The 18,825-nt window shown below is 36.9% G+C and overlaps 1 pseudogene; it reads left to right on the top strand.

The window, feature by feature from the left end:
* Positions 1-611: 611 nt before the first annotated feature.
* LOC103438789 (1-aminocyclopropane-1-carboxylate synthase 1-like) lies at positions 612-5,163 on the top strand (annotated as a pseudogene).
* The last annotated feature ends 13,662 nt before the right edge of the window (positions 5,164-18,825 follow it).

Here is an 18,825-nt window from a genome sequence, read left to right as displayed (position 1 = left end):
CCAAGACGTGTTCCTTCCTTGGTCGCAATCGCAAGACGCAGAAGTCGGCCGCGCACTTATCACAACATCAGCATACTCGGCTGACGAGTTGGCATGCCCCGCATTTAACCGAAAGACGTAGTTAGCTTATAGATTACTCGGCCTGCGCGCCACGTAGGCTTGGTAGTTTTTAGGGTCAATAATATGGTAGGCCGAATGACCCCATGGTCGAGCACCAGTACTCCAAGCCGAATGGCCATAGAATATATATAGTGACCCCATGGTTAAGCACAAGCACTCCAGGCCGAATGACCATAGAATTTATATTATATATATATACATGGCAGGCCAAATGACCCTATGGTCTAGCACCAACACTCCAGGCCGAATGGCCGTAGAATTTATATTATATATATATACATGGCAGGCCGAATGACCCTATGGTCTAGCACTAACACTCTAGGCCGAATGGCCGTAGAATTTATATATATATATATATACAATCACTCTTGTATTTCCACTTCATTGCTTGAAAAATCTATCACTCTTGTATTTCCAGACTTCCAGTAATAGTATTATCATTTCCCCCACAAGCTTTGTAGCACGTGTGTTTGTTCTTTGGAACTAAGAAAATGGCCTCATCTGCAAGTGAAAATCGCTTAGTGTTATCCAAGATTGTAACCAATGGAAAACATGGTGAGAACTCTCCGTACTTCGACAGATGGTAAGTGTACGATCAAAACCATTTTCTCCCAACTAAAAATCCTGAGGGTGTAATCCAGATGGGGTTTGCAGAAACTCAGGTTTGCACTGTGCTCCGTTGTTTCTCTTCTTCGCATTTAGTTTTTTCAGTTATAAGGAGGTTAAAGGGTCGGGGTGGGGGATTCAAACTCTTGCCTTGGAGTCCCACTAAAAATAGGGATGTGCTATCCACACACCCCATTTTACTTCTCACACATCCTTTGTTAATTTCTGTTCGTTGATCTTCTTCAATTCATCCGATCCAATGCCCGAAAATTATGGGGGTGTGTGAGAAGTAAAAAAGAGTGTGAGGATATCACACCCCTAAAAATATGCACTTAGAAGTTTCACCATAAAATCAATTGGTTACAGTGAGAGTAGCTCAATTACTTATAAGCATATGCAAAGTTCATTTTTTAGGATTCACTCTCAATTTGCTCCCTCACATGTGGTAAATTTTCAAGCCTAACACATGTACAACATAAATAGGTTGACGTGAAGCACATGTGGCCGTTGGGCTTCACATATGAAACAACCTGTTCTGATACTATTCTGATACCATGAAGAAAGTTGAAGTTCCACCATAAAACCAATTAGCAATATGGAGAGTAATCCAACCTCTTATAAGCTCTTGCAAGGTTTCCTTTCACTATGGTGGAACTGTTTTACTTTCACATTCTCACAAGCCTCTTTTCCTTATTCATGAGGAATCCCTTGTTTTTCTACCAAACACAAAATGCATAAGTTATTACATTATAGTTAAGAAGTAATTAATCTACCAAAATGCATGGTTTAACTTTCATTTGTTTCCAGCTTCCCTTTGATTTGGTGGAAGAGTGGATTAGGAGATATCCCAAGGCCTCTATTTGCACTGCTGAAGGAGTTGAGAAGTTCAGAAGCGTGGCCAATTTCCAAGACTACCATGGCTTCCCAAAGTTCAGACAGGTATACATACACACATATGCTTGCATGGCATGGTCCACGGAACTCCTTTATTTAGTAATTGGCGCTTTATACTTAACTTGCATGATATTAATTAATTTTCAGGCCATTGCTACGTTCATGTCGAAAGCATGAGGTGGTTGAGTCATATCTGATCCTCACCGAGGCGAAGCCACCGGAGCAAACGAGCTGGTCATGTTCTGTTTAGCCGACCCCGGCGATGCTTTCCTTATCCCCTCACCGTACCATCCAGCGTACGTTGTGCTTCTTCTATATCTTTCATTTCAAATATTGTGCTAAAATTGTTTTAGTTTACGTAGGTACTTTGCTAATTATATTCCATGCTGAATAACTGAGTGCTTAATTCCTCAAGAGCCACCATAACCATCATTTTTTTTAAGGAAAACTAATGAAAATAGCTTGAAAACTTTGAGTTTTAACGATAAGGACAAAATAAAGGGTAAAGTGAATAGTACCAGGTTTGACATTTTAGTGTAAAAATGTGGTTTTTCGTTAAAGTGAACAGTACCGCGGACTTTTCGTTAAAACTTTTTTTTATTTATTTTTTATTTTTTATCATTTGTTTGGTTGACTATGTGTGCTTTAATTTGTACACACAATCTAGTCATAGGTTTAAGAATTTTTGGTAGAAGAAACTTGTGGAGTCCAAGTCATGGGCTTGTCCAGAAGGGTTTGAAATCCTTAAATTTAACACATATTTGGGTTTTTATGAAGGTCACCAGATTTGGTCCAACTCAGATAGGGAGGGTTGGAATTTTCATATCTGGTACGCACCTACGTGTGTTTAGGGCAAGGTCTAAAATATCGATATTATCCCGATATTTTTATCGAAATTTTCGTATTTTTGGACTACCGATATTTCCGATATCATCGATATTTTAGACCTTAATAGGAACTCCATGTGGTACTAAGTCACTCATGTATCTTACCATGCAATGTATAAAGTGTAAAATATTGTACTAATTCATTATATATAAATGATTATAGTGTGTTTAAACTTCTTTCATTGATTACTACATACTTTCTATACTCACAATGTTTGCTAGCTCGGTATATAATCAACTTAAATCAGTTAAATCCATCATGCAATGCATTTCCTTCCAATTTTTTTTGTGATAAACTAATAAATAATTGATTAAATAAATATCCTGTAAAATTTCAATAAAAATTTCCAAATTTTTCTTACAATTTCCGTGGTTTTTATTCAATTTTTATCGATATCGATAATATCCCGATATTTCTATCGAAATTTCTATGTTTTTGAACTACTGATATTTCCGATATCATCGATATTTTATACCTCGGGGTCATAATGAAATATAAATAAGGATTATAGTTCAATAAATTAGGTGGACGATCACATGCTTTTTTTTAATTTTTATTTTTTTATATGTATGTGTGAAGGTTCAAAATTCTGAATCTTTCCTAATCTTACTCATTATTCTATACTTAATTCTAGTGATCACATATTTTAATTGGTATGATTTTTTTTTTAAAAAGGAACAACTGATGACAAGCCATAATTATTCATTCTTTCTATCTTTCATTTCAAATATTGTGTGAAAATTGTTTTAGTTTACGTAGGTACTTTGCTAGTTATATTCCGTGCTGAATAGTTGAGTGCTTAATTCCTCAAGAGCCACCATAGCCACCATTTTTTTTTTTTTTTTTTATCATTCGTTTGGTTGACTATGTGTGCTTTAATTTGTACACACAATCTACTAGTAGGTTTAAGAATTTTGTGGAGTCCAAGTCATGGGCTTGTCCAGATGGTTTTGAAATCCTTAAATTTAGCACATATTTGGGTTTTTATGAAGGTCACCAGATTTGGTCAAACTCAGATAGAGAGAGTTGGAATTTTCATATCTGGTACGCACCTATGTGTGTTTAGGGTCATAATGAAATATAAATAAGGATTATAGTTCAATAAATTCGGTGGACGATCACATGCTTTTTTTGTTTTTATATGTATGTGGGAAGGTTCAAAAATTCAGAATCTTACCTAATTTTACTCATTATTCTATATTTAATTCTAATGATCACGTATTTTAATTGGTATGATTTTTTTTTTTTAAAAAAAGGAGGATAATTGGTAGCAAGCCACAATTATCCATCCCTTTCGGAGGCGAGGAAGACTCACAGAGGTATTTTAGCCTCCGCATGACCACAAGTCTGGCTTCCAACTAGCAACGGGTTTCGAACCCAAGACCTCCAGTTTTTAATTTGAATGAAGCCTCGCAATCCGTCATTTACCACTGGACCACCAACTCGTAGTTATTTTATCAAACTTACAGCATCATTAATGTAGATTTTAAGAACTAGTTAAGACTTTTTGACTCCACAGTTAGAAATTTACTATAAGATCAAAGCCATACGCATCAATACTCAACCATACATATTCACATTGGATGATAATTCAAATCAGATTAGTCTGTGTTGTTTACAGCTGGATGTTTAGGCAAAACTTCAACTTCGTTAATTTGTTTAACGTCTTAATATTTATACCGTAATGTTAAATTTCCCAATTAGCTTCAATTTCCGTTCTCATATATTTCTCACCAAACTTGATATGCTCAGTGTACCTCTCATTTTCTTATATCCATATGTACAAGCATGAAGAAATTGCTAATTACAAGCAAGGTATAAAATATCGATGATATCGAAAATATCGATAGTTCAAAAACATGGAAATTTCGATGGAAATATCGGGATATTATTGATATCGATAAAAATTGAATAAAAACCACGGAAATTGTAAGAAAAACTTGGAATTTTTTATTAAAACTTTACAGGATGTTTATTTAATCAATTATCTATTAGTTTATCACAAAAAAAAATTGGAAGGAAATGCATTGCATGATGGATTTAACTGATTTAAGTTGATTATATAACGAGTTGGCAAACATTGTGAGTGTAGAAAATATGTAGTAATTAATGAAAGAAATTTAAACACATCATATTCATTTATATATAATGAATTAGTACAATATTTTACACTTTATACATTGTATGGTAAGATACATGAGTGACTTAGTACCACATAGAGTTCCTATCAAGGTCTAAAATATCGATGATATCGGAAATATCGGTTGTCCAAAAACACGGAAATTTCGATGGAAATGTCGGAATAATATCGATATTTTAGACCTTGATTACAAGTCACCAAGCTAAATTAGAAGCTTAACTAATTTTACTCGTAAATTAATTAAGATTTCATATATCTAACTGCAGATTTTAACGAGACCTTGGATGGAGAACTGGAGTCCAAATTGTCCCCCTCGATTGTGATAGCTCCAACAATTTCAAAATAACCAAAGAAGCACTGGAAGCAGCTTATGAAAATGCCCAAAAAACAACAACAATGTGAAGGGCTTGATCATAACAGAAGCATCAAATCCATTAGGCACAACTCTTGACGAAGACACACTTGAAAGCCTTGTCACATTCATAAGCCAAATGAACATTCACTGTGGCTTATGAAAGTGACAAGGCTTTCAAGTGTGTCTTTGTCAAGGGTTGTGCCTAATGGATTTAATGGATTCGATGGCTTTGTTATGATCAACGCTTTCAGTTGGGTGAAAAGGAGTTCGGTTTTTCGCAGAATTCTCTTTGTGAGGATCCTGGAGATTCGTGAATCGTGTCTGTTAATCGTATATCGTGAAGTTAGAAATTATTTTAAATATTTTTATTTAAAAATGAACATAAATAGTACTTGATAAAAACTAACCGCATGATATATGATGAACAGATACGATTCACAGTTCTCCAGAATCCTCACCAAAAGGATCCAGAGAGGATCCTGTTGGGGTGAAAAGGGTTTTGATTGTACGCTTTCCATCTGTCGTAGTACGGAGAGTTCTCACCATGCTTTTCATTGGTTGCAATCAAGGAATAAAAAATCGATAATATCGGCGATATTTCGCCGATATTATCGTTTTTTTTAAGATCCGATATTTTTTTAACTACCCAAATAATTTTCGTCAAAATATCGCGATATTATCGATAATATCGCGATATTTTTAAAATTATCGAAAATATCGTAATAAAATATTCAAAAATACTTAATATGTTGAGAAATCTCAACATACTACACTTGATCAAAGCCCAAAGGGCCAACCAAGACATGAAGACAAGCTTTCTGAGGAGGTGAATGTGCCTTTTATAGGCAATTTTGGCTTGCTCACTGCCCTCGCTGGGCGATGTGGGACTCAGTCACTCAAGGAAGAAAATCAGAATTTCGGCCGAAAATTTACACCCACTTTAAACGGCCATAACTTTGTCAAAACTCAACGAAATCAAGCAAGACAAAAACGAAAGTTGCAGTCCTCGAAGAGACGAAGAGAATGGTACCTCACAAGACGTCTGAATCGTCGTGGTTTGGCCGGAAAATGCCTCGAAAGTCACTGAGATCGCCGGAAACTGGGTAAGATTCAAATGAGTATAACTTTTTTAATACTCAACGAAATTGAGTGAAACAAAAAGAAAAGTTGTACTACTCGACGAGACGAAGAGATTGATACCTTGCACGCCGGCCAACTCGCCGTGGTTTGGCCGGAAATTGCCTCGAAAGCCACTGAGGTCGCCGAAAATTGGGTAAGATTCAAATGAGTATAACTTTTTCAATACGCAACGAAATTGAGTGAAACGAAAAGGAAAGTTGTAGCCCTCGAAGAGACGAAGAGAATGGTACCTTACACGACGTCTGACTCATTGTGCTTTGGCCGGAAATTGCCTCGAAAGCCACTGAGGTCGCCGGAAACTGGGTAAGATTCAAATGAGTATAACTTTTTCAATACGCAACGAAATTGAGTGAAACGAAAAGGAAAGTTGTAGCCCTCGAAGAGACGAAGAGAATGGTACCTTACACGACGTCTGACTCATTGTGCTTTGGCCGGAAATTGCCTCGAAAGCCACTGAGGTCGCCGGAAACTGGGTAAGATTCAAATGAGTATAACTTTTTCAATACTCAACGAAATTGAGTGAAACAAAAAGGAAAGTTGTACTACTCGACGAGACGAAGAGATTGATACCTTGCACGCCGGCCAAAATTCAATTGACACACTCCTGGTTTCCAAAATTCAATTCTTTTACTTTATATAAACTTGAAAAAACATAATCGGCATCCAAATTAAAGTTTAGTCTTATTCTTATGTGTAAGAAATTTAAAGTGTCAAATTCGGCACATTATTCTTCGTCATTTTATTCACTTCCCTTTTTTTTTTAATATCCTAAATAAAACCTCCAAATATTGTACTAATTAATTATATATAAATGATTATGGTGTGTTTAAACTTCTTTCATTAATTACTACATATTTTCTACACTCACAATGTTTGCCAGCTCGCTATATAATCAACTTAAATCAGTTAAATCCATCATGCAATGCATTTCCTTCCAATTTTTTGTGATAAACTAATAGATAATTGACTAAATAAACATCCTACAAAGTTTCATTAAAAATTTCCAAGTTTTTCTTACAATTTCCGTGGTTTCCATGTAATTTTTATCGATATCGATATTTTACCGATATTTCCATCGATATTTCCGTGTTTTCGGATTACCGATATTTCCGATATTACCGATATTTTCTTCCTTGGTTGCAATCTTGGATAACACTAAGCGATATTCACTTGCAGATGAGGCCATTTTCTTGGTTCCAAAGAACAAACACACAAGCTATATAGCTGGAGGGGGAATGATAATACTATTATTGGAAGTCTGGAACGACAATAGTGATTTTTTTTTCAAGCAATGAAGTTGAAGCAAAGGGTAAGGCAGTTGTGGAATTTATAGGCGTGGAAGATTGATTGGCAAGCAGCACAGGAAGCAAAATTTGAGGGAAAAGTCCATCTTTCAAATGTGGAAAAACTGACCCCTAAGACTGGAAGTAACAGATTTAATTGTGGTAGTTTTGGTCATTGTGTTGTAATCGATTCCATGTTGTACATGATACCCAGCCATCAAGCATGTAAAAACCTGCACAACCAGGTGTACACCGGCAGTGTACCTCTTGGTGGTTCTTATAGTTGGTGGTGTGACGGTCATACTAATAGTTTTCTTATAATTGATATATTGTATGATATTATCATCACACACAATATAAGACGGTTTACATGATATCGTTTATTTAAATTAGAGCTCAATCTCGACTTTATTTGTTTATAATGAAATATAATACTGACGTGTATACAAACACATCATTTGGTAGTTTTTTAAATCCATCTAGAAAGTTGTTTTTCATTTTCCTGTTAATTAGGTATTTGCTTTTGTTTTCATTTTATTTTTGGCGGATGTGGTGTTTATGTTTCTAGGAATGAACCTTCCCCGAAACACTATGAGTTTGGCTAGCACTATCTAATTAGTTATGTACTTTTAGTTTTCTAGAATATTTTCTAAGTTATAAGCCTTTATTTCTTATGTCTTTTCATACCGGCAGTGTACCTCTTAATGGTTCTTATAGTTGGAGGTGTGACGGTCAAATTAATAGTTTTTTTTTTAATAATTTGATATATTTTATGATATTATGCACATAATATAAGACGATTGAAATGATATCATTTATTTAAATTAGAGCTTAATTTCGACTTCATTTGTTTACAATGAATTACAATATTGATGCGTATACAAACATATCATTTGGTGGTTTGCTAAATCCATCTAGAAAGTTGTTTTACATTTTCCTGTTAATTAGGTATATGCTTTTGTTTTCATTTTATTTTTGGCTGGATGTGGTGTTTATGTTTCTACGAATGAAGCTTCCCCGAAACACTATGAGTTTGGCTAGCATCTAATTAGTTATCTACTTTTAGTTTTCTAGAATATTTTCTTTTAAGCCTTTATTTCGTATGTCTTTTCATATTTCTCACTTGAAGTTGTAAGTCTATAAATATATATTTGTAAGGAAGAAAAGAAGGTAGAAGTTATTTGAATTATCACGATGAAATTTAAGTTGTAAACTCGTTTTTAAGTGTCTTTCTCTTGTTTAAGAGTTTGTTACTTTGTTCTTTAGTTGTATATACGTCATAGGTTGTTACTAGAAGTGAATTTTTAATTAGGGCTTTTAGGTCTCTCCTCACACTAGAAGATAGTGGACACTACTTATCTATCATATATCTTCATTTTTATTTCCAACCACGTTGCCTTCTTGTATCAGTTGGTATCAGAGCATTAACTTGATCCAAGGGTAATGCTATATCAAAGATAACGACGTCAGTTCGATTTCCTACTACGACAATCAAGTTAGTCAACAAATCTATAATTCTTAAAGACCTGAAAATCCTAAGAACTTCACTTCTACTACCAACCTAGACAACTAGAAGAACGTACAAATCAATAAACTTTGAAACAAGAGTAAGGCACTTAACAATGAGTTTACAACTCAAATTTCTATATGATAATTCAAACAACTTTTATCTCCCTTTTTACCTTACAAATACATATTTATAGGCTTACAACTTCAAGTGAGAAATGTGAAAAGACATATATAAGAAAATATTCTAGAGAACTAAAAAATACATGATTAATTAGATAATACAAGTAATATAATCAGCCAGCACCATAAATATATTAAAAATAGCCCATGTCTTCCTTCTCCACTCACTAGGAGTTTGAAAGCTTCAATCAACACAGTCCTAGGCACACTAGAATGGATAGCACATGTCGTAGATGAAGCTTCTAGACCAACCTCTTCCCCAGCCTTTGTATGATTTCAAGAGTTAGTCACCATGAATGGTAGAGAGAGTTCATTTTTTGTTCGTTTGACCCAAGAAAAATGCTCTTTATTGGTCTCTCTCTCAATAGGCGAAATAAAACAGAACTACGCTCAATCTAGCACTAGTAATGAGAAAAAAGAGGTCTTTTGCCTAGTAGTCGTCTTTTCCTTGTCCAGATCGGAAGTTGGAAATAAGGAATTAGGTATTGAACGATAAATCTTTTAGACGGAATTGAGAAGAAAGCTACGTTTCAGCTCCTTTTGAGGGGGACTTGGTATATGGTAAACTACATTTTGTGTAGTACACCTCTTTATTACTACATGTAATTTATCTTCTGATAATATATTGTGCTTTATGCCAGATGGATCTTTTTTTATTTCACATCCTGCATCAGGAACTCTGCGAAATATTTGACGGACCTGGCTTCGATTTACACCTCTGCTAAGCCGACTCGCCGAAATCTCGAAATCTCCGTCTTTATCTTCGATGCTTGCAGATTTTGCCATTCTCTCTTGAATTTCGCTTTCCAAATTCCTGCAAAATCCTAACTTTTATTCACTCCTCTACTCCAGTCTAGCTTCCTAATCCGGAATTGATTCTCTTTTCGATGTGGGTTTCTATTGTTCCTCTGTTTATTCGGCTCTCACCAACGAGCCCCAAAATCTGCTCGTCGGAGACGACGACCTGTATGGTGCAAATCTGTACCAGATTAACATCAAGGCGTTCTTCGACGACGTGTAGGAAGAAGGGTGATGATGGCGGTGGCTGGTGGGAGAGTGACAGAGGGGCAAATGAGGGTGATGATGGATGGGTATAAATGGTAGGGAGTAGGGCGCACCGTGTTTTGTAAGTTTTCATTTTTATTTTTGAAGTTATTTAAATCTTAAAAAAAAAAAAAAAAAAAAAAAAAAATCCTTTGTGGCCTACTAATACTTAATTTGCTTTAGCCCGTCACCTCCACAAACCCAAATTTAAGGGTACATTTGTTGTACTGAATTATCTCGAAGCAAACTAGTTTTAAGAATTAAGCTGAATTGGCCTATTATAGATTAAGTTGAACTGACTTAAAATAAACTAAACTAGATTAATTTAGTAAAACGTTTGTTGCAGTTGGACTAAAAAATAGGATTAATGAAAACAATACAAAATAGACCTATTGACCCTAAAAACTACCCAGCCTACGTGGCGCGCAGGCCGAGTAATCTATAAGCTAACTACGTCATTCGGTGAATGCGGGGCGTGCCAACTCGTCGGCCGAGGAGTAAAATTTGTTGATGTTGCGTTGGGTGCGCTGCTGACTTCTGAATCTCGCAACTGCAACCGAGGAAGGAACACTCTCGGCCTTCGGGTTCTAGAGCCTGAAGACAAGGCTGCTAACTTAGCGAAGTTCAATATCAAATTCGGCTTTCAATGTGCCGAATGTAGTAACTCGTAACACCTCACTTTGCCTAGAAGGCTGATGAGATGATCTCGACCAATAAGGATTTGGCAATCCTTCTCGACCGAGACTTAGATAGATAACCAACCGTCCTCGCCGTAGTGCTGATGATGCCAACGGAAGATGCTGCGAGACCGGCTGATTCTACGGTGACAGAGCTATCTATGCCGACTTAAGATATCACCGGTTGCTTTCACAGTGCTGTTGATGCCAACGGAAGATGTGTCAGCGAAAAGAGAAAATAAAAAATCTCAAAGTTGTTGAGAGGGTTTGCGCAGGGCAATTTTGTGTGTTGAATTCGAGGTCCCCTCAACGTTGCACATCCTCATGTATTTATAGCGTTGGATATCTGCTTGGCACGGCCTTATGGCACCTGCAGAGTCCAACTATAACTTAAACTGATCTGCAGCATTGGCTTCATGCCTATCTTCAAAAGGTTGACTTTTCAAATCTTTAAAAAAAACCTAAGCCATCACCCATCCAAAAAAAGCCTATCCGTCTGACAACTCATCAAACAACCTAACCTACTTAGGTTTTATTTTTATTTTTTATTCACCAATATCCAAAAACTCTTATTTTTCTTTTAGGTGATTATCAAATCCCACGTTGATGCAATTAGATTCTTGGCAAGATTCATGCATGCAAACCAACCCTCTGCCATTCCTTATCTCATCTGTAAGATGACGCCCATCATGACCATTTACCAGCCATGCCACGCGATAAGTCCTAACTCGTACTGTGATGTTCTACTCCAAGATAAATATAAAAATAATTATTATGATAAAAATCATAATATTATCTTTTAATAATAACAACATTATCTTTACTTTTCCATCCAACGGTTGGGAGGTATGCTCACTCAACGGCCTCGATTGCACAAGCCGATGGTGTAAATTTGAGCCCAAACAAGACCATATTTGAGCAATCACAATAAATAATTTCTTAGAATCCACACATTACCAAGATTTACATACCCAATTAAAATCAAACCAAACAATTTCTCAAAATTCACACATCCCAATAAATTTCCCACAAATCCAAAAGAAAAAAAAATGGGGTAAAAAACAGTAAGAGAATTAAATTTCCTCTATCTAGGTAACTAAGTTGCAGCTGCGATCTTGAACGAAGCAAATCAAACCTCCCATCTTCTCCCCAGTAGCCCATACCACACCCTTTTGTAAACTTTATGTGGTTATATAAACACAAACAAGGAGTTGGCTGACCTGATCGTGAAGCAATAGGCATTGGATACCAAGTGGAATGATGATATAGGATGCGGCAACACCAAAGTCTTCTACAAAGCACCTAGCTGGATACAACTACTTTATGAGAAGCGTTTGTTTGTTGTGTATCTAGTGTTTGTAGGGACCTTAGTATTTATATTGGCTAAGGTATTAAGGTTCCGTCCATAAAGGAATCCCAAATCCCACTTTTTTAGCCTATCAGTTAAGTATCATAATCACATAAAATCAAGGATTCCATCAATCTTACTTGTATTATAAGAGACCTAATATAAGATTGATATCTTTAGGAAATCAAATCACAATATCTACATTAATATCCAATATTATATTCCTATTATATGTTGTAGACCATTTAAGGTTGATTTACATATGAATAAATCCAACATTCTCCCACTGGTCTACACATATAATATTTATGTTTATACTTAAAATTGGAAATTAATGTCACTTTAATGGCCATGTAGTTGTGATAACATCCTATTCTTGATACAAATTTCTGTCAAATAAGTCTTTCAACATGGAACTAACAAGGTTGTAAGGATGACACAACCCAAAACCTTCATAATCACACATGCTAAAATCCTCATTCACATGAAACACTGTCAAATTATGATTGCAGAGATGAACTTTAATTACCTAAATGTTTCTCAACTTTTATCATCTCATGTCCTCTTTAATGCAAACTTCTACTGCAGTTGCAAACAAAACTTCATAAAACATAATTAATTCAACACCTACGAGCAAGATGAATTAACATGTTTTTGACACTGGTTCATATATCATATCAATTACTTTCGTGAGAAATTTTTTAACACTTATGAGCAAGATGAAAAAAAACCCTCACAACTAATACAACGTATAAATCATGTCATGCCATTTTAAGTCAAACCAAAAGAATTAATCCACACTTACAAGTAAGAAGATTAACCATTCCTTTATGATTTAAAATGCAATTTGCTTAACTGGATATCAGATATATCGTCATTTGATAATTGACCAACACATAAACATGTGATTCAATGAATCTAACCAAAGATTAAATTGAATACATGGATTCAAAAAACCATACATACCTTATAGGTCATTTGCAAATGTAAGCATTACTAACATGAAACTCAAGCTCCCACTGATCTGCAACATTGTCACTTAATTTGCAAATCCATACTTAAATCATACTTTTTGAAATATGCTTGTGGGAACACCCTTACTTAGTCAATGAATGCATACCACTACAAAATTGTAATTCTTTAACCTTTCCTTCACACCTTAAATAGCATAATCTCAATGAAAGGTAAAACTAAGACATTCACCGCTGTTTATACAAAATCATGCATCCCACAACCGTCTTATTTGCATTAATAATTCCATATTTGTGCTAAGTCCCCATGAGCCTCAAATTCTTTCTAAATATTAACAAATAATGAATCAAGGCATCCAAATGATTGTAAGTAAAAATATACACATACACCAAGTACTCATTATGCAACTTAAACATATTATTGTCATTCGAGTCATGGCATAATTCTAATTTCATCAACCAAAACACATATTCATGGAAGATAGAATAACACTTTAATAGATTTATGCAAGTCCGCTTAATGCTCAAAACTTTAGAACAACTCCCACTAAACTTATAGAGTTTATACACTTATTGCAAATAAGTTAATGAGTGTGAAGTCCAATTTTCTTTCACTAATTCTCCCACTTGGGTAAACACTCATTCATATATTATTTCAAGGATGTACCTGTTTGGACCCAAAATTACGTTATCGGCCCGAGTAATCTAGGCCGTTGAATGACAAAAATTTTAGACTGTTGAATGACAAAAATTTTAGACTGTGTGGTTGAAATGATTTTCAATTATTATTGAAATAATGTTGTGGTTTTAATCATGATATTATCTTGTAGTAGTATGTTAAATTATTTAAACCTAATACCTAATATTTGTCTTGTTGATGCACAAAACCGGAGGGGTCTTGGAAGAACGTAAATCTGACCGTGAATCTGCAAGAAATGTAAATAACACAAGATGTATCATGGTTCAACCTAAGGTTTGGGCTACGTCCACACTGACGTATTTCTAAGGGAGAGAGAGCTCTGAATATGAGAGTGAGAGCTTTGAGAGGATGAGGGAGCTTAAGGCCTAAGAGTTGGCCTTTGGAAGTGAGGAGGCTCTCCTTAATTGTGAAGGTAAGGGGTCCTTTTATAGAATAAGAGCTCTTCACTTATTACATATTTGCCCCTTCCTTTATTACATAATTACATTTAAGTCCCCTGAGTATTTATACGAGATTTAAATACGGAGGCCCTAAGTATGGTACAAACAGTAGTCCCCCAAGTCTTCAGTCAAGAGCGTCTTTTGGCTGGAGACTTGAAATTCAGTCCATGTGCGGGTCGAAGTAACTAGATGTCGTCTAAAACTGATACTCGATACGAGGCGGTGCTCAATCTGAAATGATGTTCAACTAGAAGTAGTGCATGTTGCGAGACTGCTCTGCTTGTGTTGCCTTCGTTGGCTCGACTTGTGGCGTTGAAGGGGAGTCCATTTTATAGAATAAGGGCTCGCTCCTCATTACAAAAATGATGGGTTAAAGTTGGTGCTCGCGGCGAGGCGGTTGCTCAGCTGGCGGTGATGCTCTTTAATGATGGTGAGGGAGTCCTTTTTATAAAATAAAGGCTCGCTCCTCAGAACATGAATAATGGGTGCTCTCTAATGAAAGTGAGGGAGTCCCTTTTATAGAATAAGGGCTCGTTCTTCAATACATAAATAATGGGCTAGGTCCCCCAAGTATTTTTCATGAGGCCCAGTTGATGCCCAATATATGGTGTATAGTGTAGTCCCCCAAGTCTTCGGTCAATAGAGTCTATTGGCTGGATACTTCAAATTGAATCCATGTATGGCCCGAAGTGACGGTTGTTCGGAGGTGGTATTTGTATACCCTGCACTGAAGCTTTGTAGGTGAAGCTTTGCAAGTGAAACTTTGAAGCTGGAGCTTTGTAAATGAAGCTTTTGAAGCTAAAGCTTTTGTAAATGAAGCTTTTGAAGCTCGAGCTTTGTAAATGAAGCTTTTGAAGCTAGAGCTTTTGTAAATGAAGCTTTTGAAGCTGGAGCTCTGTAAATGAAGCTTTTGAAGCTAGAGCTTTTGTAAATGAAGCTTTTGAAGCTGATTGACATGAGTGATGCTTGTTTATACCATATTTAGGGCATCCGTATTGAGATCTCGTACAAATACGCAGGGGACTTAAATGTAATTATGTAATAAAGGAATGGGCAAATATGTAATAAGTGAGGAGCCCTTATTCTATAAAAGGACTCATCACCCTCATAATAGGGAGAGGCCAATTCCTAGGCCCTCTCACCCTCAAAAACTCTTTCATCCTCAATACTCTCAGAAATACATAATCAGTGTGGACGTAGCCCAAACCTTGGGGTGAACCACGATACATCTTGTGTTCTTTACATTTCATGCAGATTCATGGTCGGATTTACGTTGTTCCAAAACCTAGGGTTTTGTGCATCAACATTTGGCGCCGTCTGTGGGAAACGATACGAAAAATTGTGTCGGTTCTCTTTCATTTTTCACCTCCATCATGAATCTACAAACAACTTCCAGTACGATCAAATACAATTCAACCCCATTTTCTTCTAGTTTTCCATCTAAACACCTCCATTAAACACATCTCTCTTTCTCTCCTTCGATTTTCGTGTTCCATTTCAACTTTTGTTAAAGCCCACTATCTTTCTCTCATTCCAAGAACTTTCTCCCAGCTGGAGAGAAGAAAAAAAAAACAGCTTAATTTAAGCACTTTGAGATCTGGGATTTTAAAAAAAATAGGGAGCAAATGGAGGAAAGCAAAGCTTGCATTGGGGCTGAATCTGTGTTTACATCTTCCCAAAACACTAGAGGATTCATCATCCTCATTTGTGGACTCAGCTGAGAGGTTGTCAGCGACGAGAGGCTGCCCTGCTTTCACCTGCCAATTGGGCCAAATACGGTGTGAAGCTCCGGCGCCGAAGATCCCTCGTTGGAGAACCGATGGTCCCCGAGGGCCACGTCCCGGTCTACGTCGGTAAGGAGATGGAGCAGTTCATGGTCAGCACTGAGCTCCTGAACCACCCAGTCTTCGTCGAACTCCTCAACAAATCGGCGCTGAGCATTCGTCAAGATCGAGATCTCTATCTCTCAAAAGCTTCTTCATCTACCATGTCAAATGAGAGGAAAAATCCTTACCAGTACGATCATTTCGACTACAACCACCATAAGATCAACAACTCAAGCTTTCCATTCTTCAACTATGACAATTCCTCCATATACCAAAACCAACCAGATGACCCACAAACCCTAAATGGGTTTGAATCTGATCATCCTAATCCGTTCATGAGCTTCACCGACTGCCTACACGGATCATTGGACTACAACACCCTCTTGAAAGCCTTTGACATGTCTTGTTTTTCATCCGAAGTCATTTTTCTACCGTTGGATCATGATAACAACTCAAACAAGCAGCCGGCGGCAGCAGGTGTACGAGATCACTCAGTGGGGACTACTAGTACCACTAAAAACCCTTCCACACCAAATTATTCCCTAATATCTTTTTCATACAATGAAGCTGCTGGTGCTGCTGGTGATGATCAAGTTTTAGATGAAGATTTAGATCATAAGAGAAAGAAAGATAAACAGCCAAAATTAGGGTATGATGGAGATCATGAAGACAAGTCAAAGAAAAGTTTTAGCTCTCTCTCGCTGTGATGGTGTCCGAGGGATTCTGTTGGGGACAGGCAACCCACTGCTTGACATCTCCGTCGTCGTCGACGAGGAATTCATACAAAAGGTTTGGAGCAACACATAGCCTAAAAGGGCGAGGTCTCTCAACATTCATTAAGATTGAGATCTCTATCTCTCTTTCTCCATACCACTGTCCCCTACCTCTCACCATTCGCCTCTTCGAGGCTGTCCACTCCCACATCGCCGCTATAGGCCGCACCAACAATGAGCTTCACGGTCGGAGTTTTCAACAGTGGCGTTTGTTCACAATCAACAGTAGCGTTTGTTCTGCAATGACTCAAAGTTCAGTGTGCGTACCCTCGGAGTTTTCAATCATTTTTAGGAATGATCACAGTCAACAGTGGCGTTTGTTCTGCACTAACTAAATGGAGGCTTTACTTTTGAAAACCCCGAGAGTCACGAGGATGCTAAAGTTGGCGAATCCAATGCCACTTTAGAAAAAGAAGTCACAGATTCAGCTTCAACGGCAGTAACCAGTCAAACCCAACTCAGAGGGGGTGGGCAACAAAAGCAGAAAGCAAAAGATGTCGAAGAAATGGAGTGGGAGAAACAAAAGCAGAAAAGAAAAGAGAAAAGAAGAAAGCAAAAGATAAGCCTATTATTATGATTCATTTTGTCCACCAGGTGAAGATAAGAGACAGAGAGGTGCGGTGGAAAATAGGAAAAGAGAAAGCAAAAGAGAAAGCAAAAGATAAAGCAAAAGCAGAAAGCAAAAGCAAAAAGAGAAAAGTAAAAGCAAGGAATAAACACCCCATCAGAATGATGTGATTTATTTTTCTTGTTTTTGAATGATGTAATTTATTTTTCTTAGCTTTCGGAGACATCTGTATAAATCCCATCAGAGGGTAAAAAAAAAAAAAAAACGACAAAGCCCAAAATAAATGGGCTGGAATGTTGTGTAGAGGGCGAAAGCCCATAAGCCCAAAATAACTCTAACCAGGTGATCAAAAGTACGTCTAGTACTTCACAATTATTCGGCAACCTGCCGCAATTACCACCAATCAGGTGATCAAAAGTACGCCCAATACTTCACAATTATTCGACAACCCGTTGCTATTACCACCAACCAGGTGATCAAAAGTACGCCCAGTATTCCACAATTATTCGGCAACCTGTTGTTATTACCACCAACCAAGTGATGAAATGTACAACCCATACTCTAATATCATTTGGCAACTAGCCATTCATGCCACCAACCAGGTGATAAAATGGACAACCCGTACTCTCCTTCATGCCATCAACCAGGTGATGAAAAGTACGCCCACTACTCCAAATTATACATGAGCATTACTCATGTCATTCATACATAAACATTCATGAGTATCACTCATGACAATCATACATAAACATTCATGACCATCATTCATGTTAATATTCATGAGCATCACTCATGTTAACATTCATGAGCATCACTCATGACAACATCTATGAGCATCACTCATGACAACATCCATAAGCATCACTCATGTCAATCAACATAAACATTCATGAGCATCACTCATGTCAATCAGCTTCAAAAGCTTCATTTACAGAGCTCTAGCTTCAAAAGAGTCATTTACAGAGCTCTAGCTTCAAAGCTTCACTTGCAAAGCTTCACCTACAAAGCTTTAGTGCAGGGTATACAAATACAACATTCGAACAACCGCCACTTCGGCCCATACATGGATTCAATTTGAAGTCTCCAACCAACAGAGTCTATTGATCGAAGACTTGGGGAACTACATTATGTACCATATATTGAGCCTCAAGTGGGCCTCATGAAAAATACTTAGGGGACTTAGCCCATTATTTATGTATTAAGGAGCAAGCCCTTATTCTATAAAAGGGACTCCCTCACTTTCATTAAAGAGCACCCATTATTTATGTATTGAGGAGCGAGCCCTTATTTTATAAAAATGACTCCCTCACCTTTATTAGAGAGCAACGCCGCCAGCTGAGCAACCGCCTCACCGTGAGCATCA

The sequence above is a fragment of the Malus domestica genome, chromosome 17 (assembly GCF_042453785.1).
Source record: "Malus domestica chromosome 17, GDT2T_hap1".
Lineage (NCBI taxonomy): Eukaryota > Viridiplantae > Streptophyta > Magnoliopsida > Rosales > Rosaceae > Malus > Malus domestica.
Note: the sequence above shows the minus strand (reverse complement) of the source record. Positions and strands in the feature narration are given on the sequence as shown.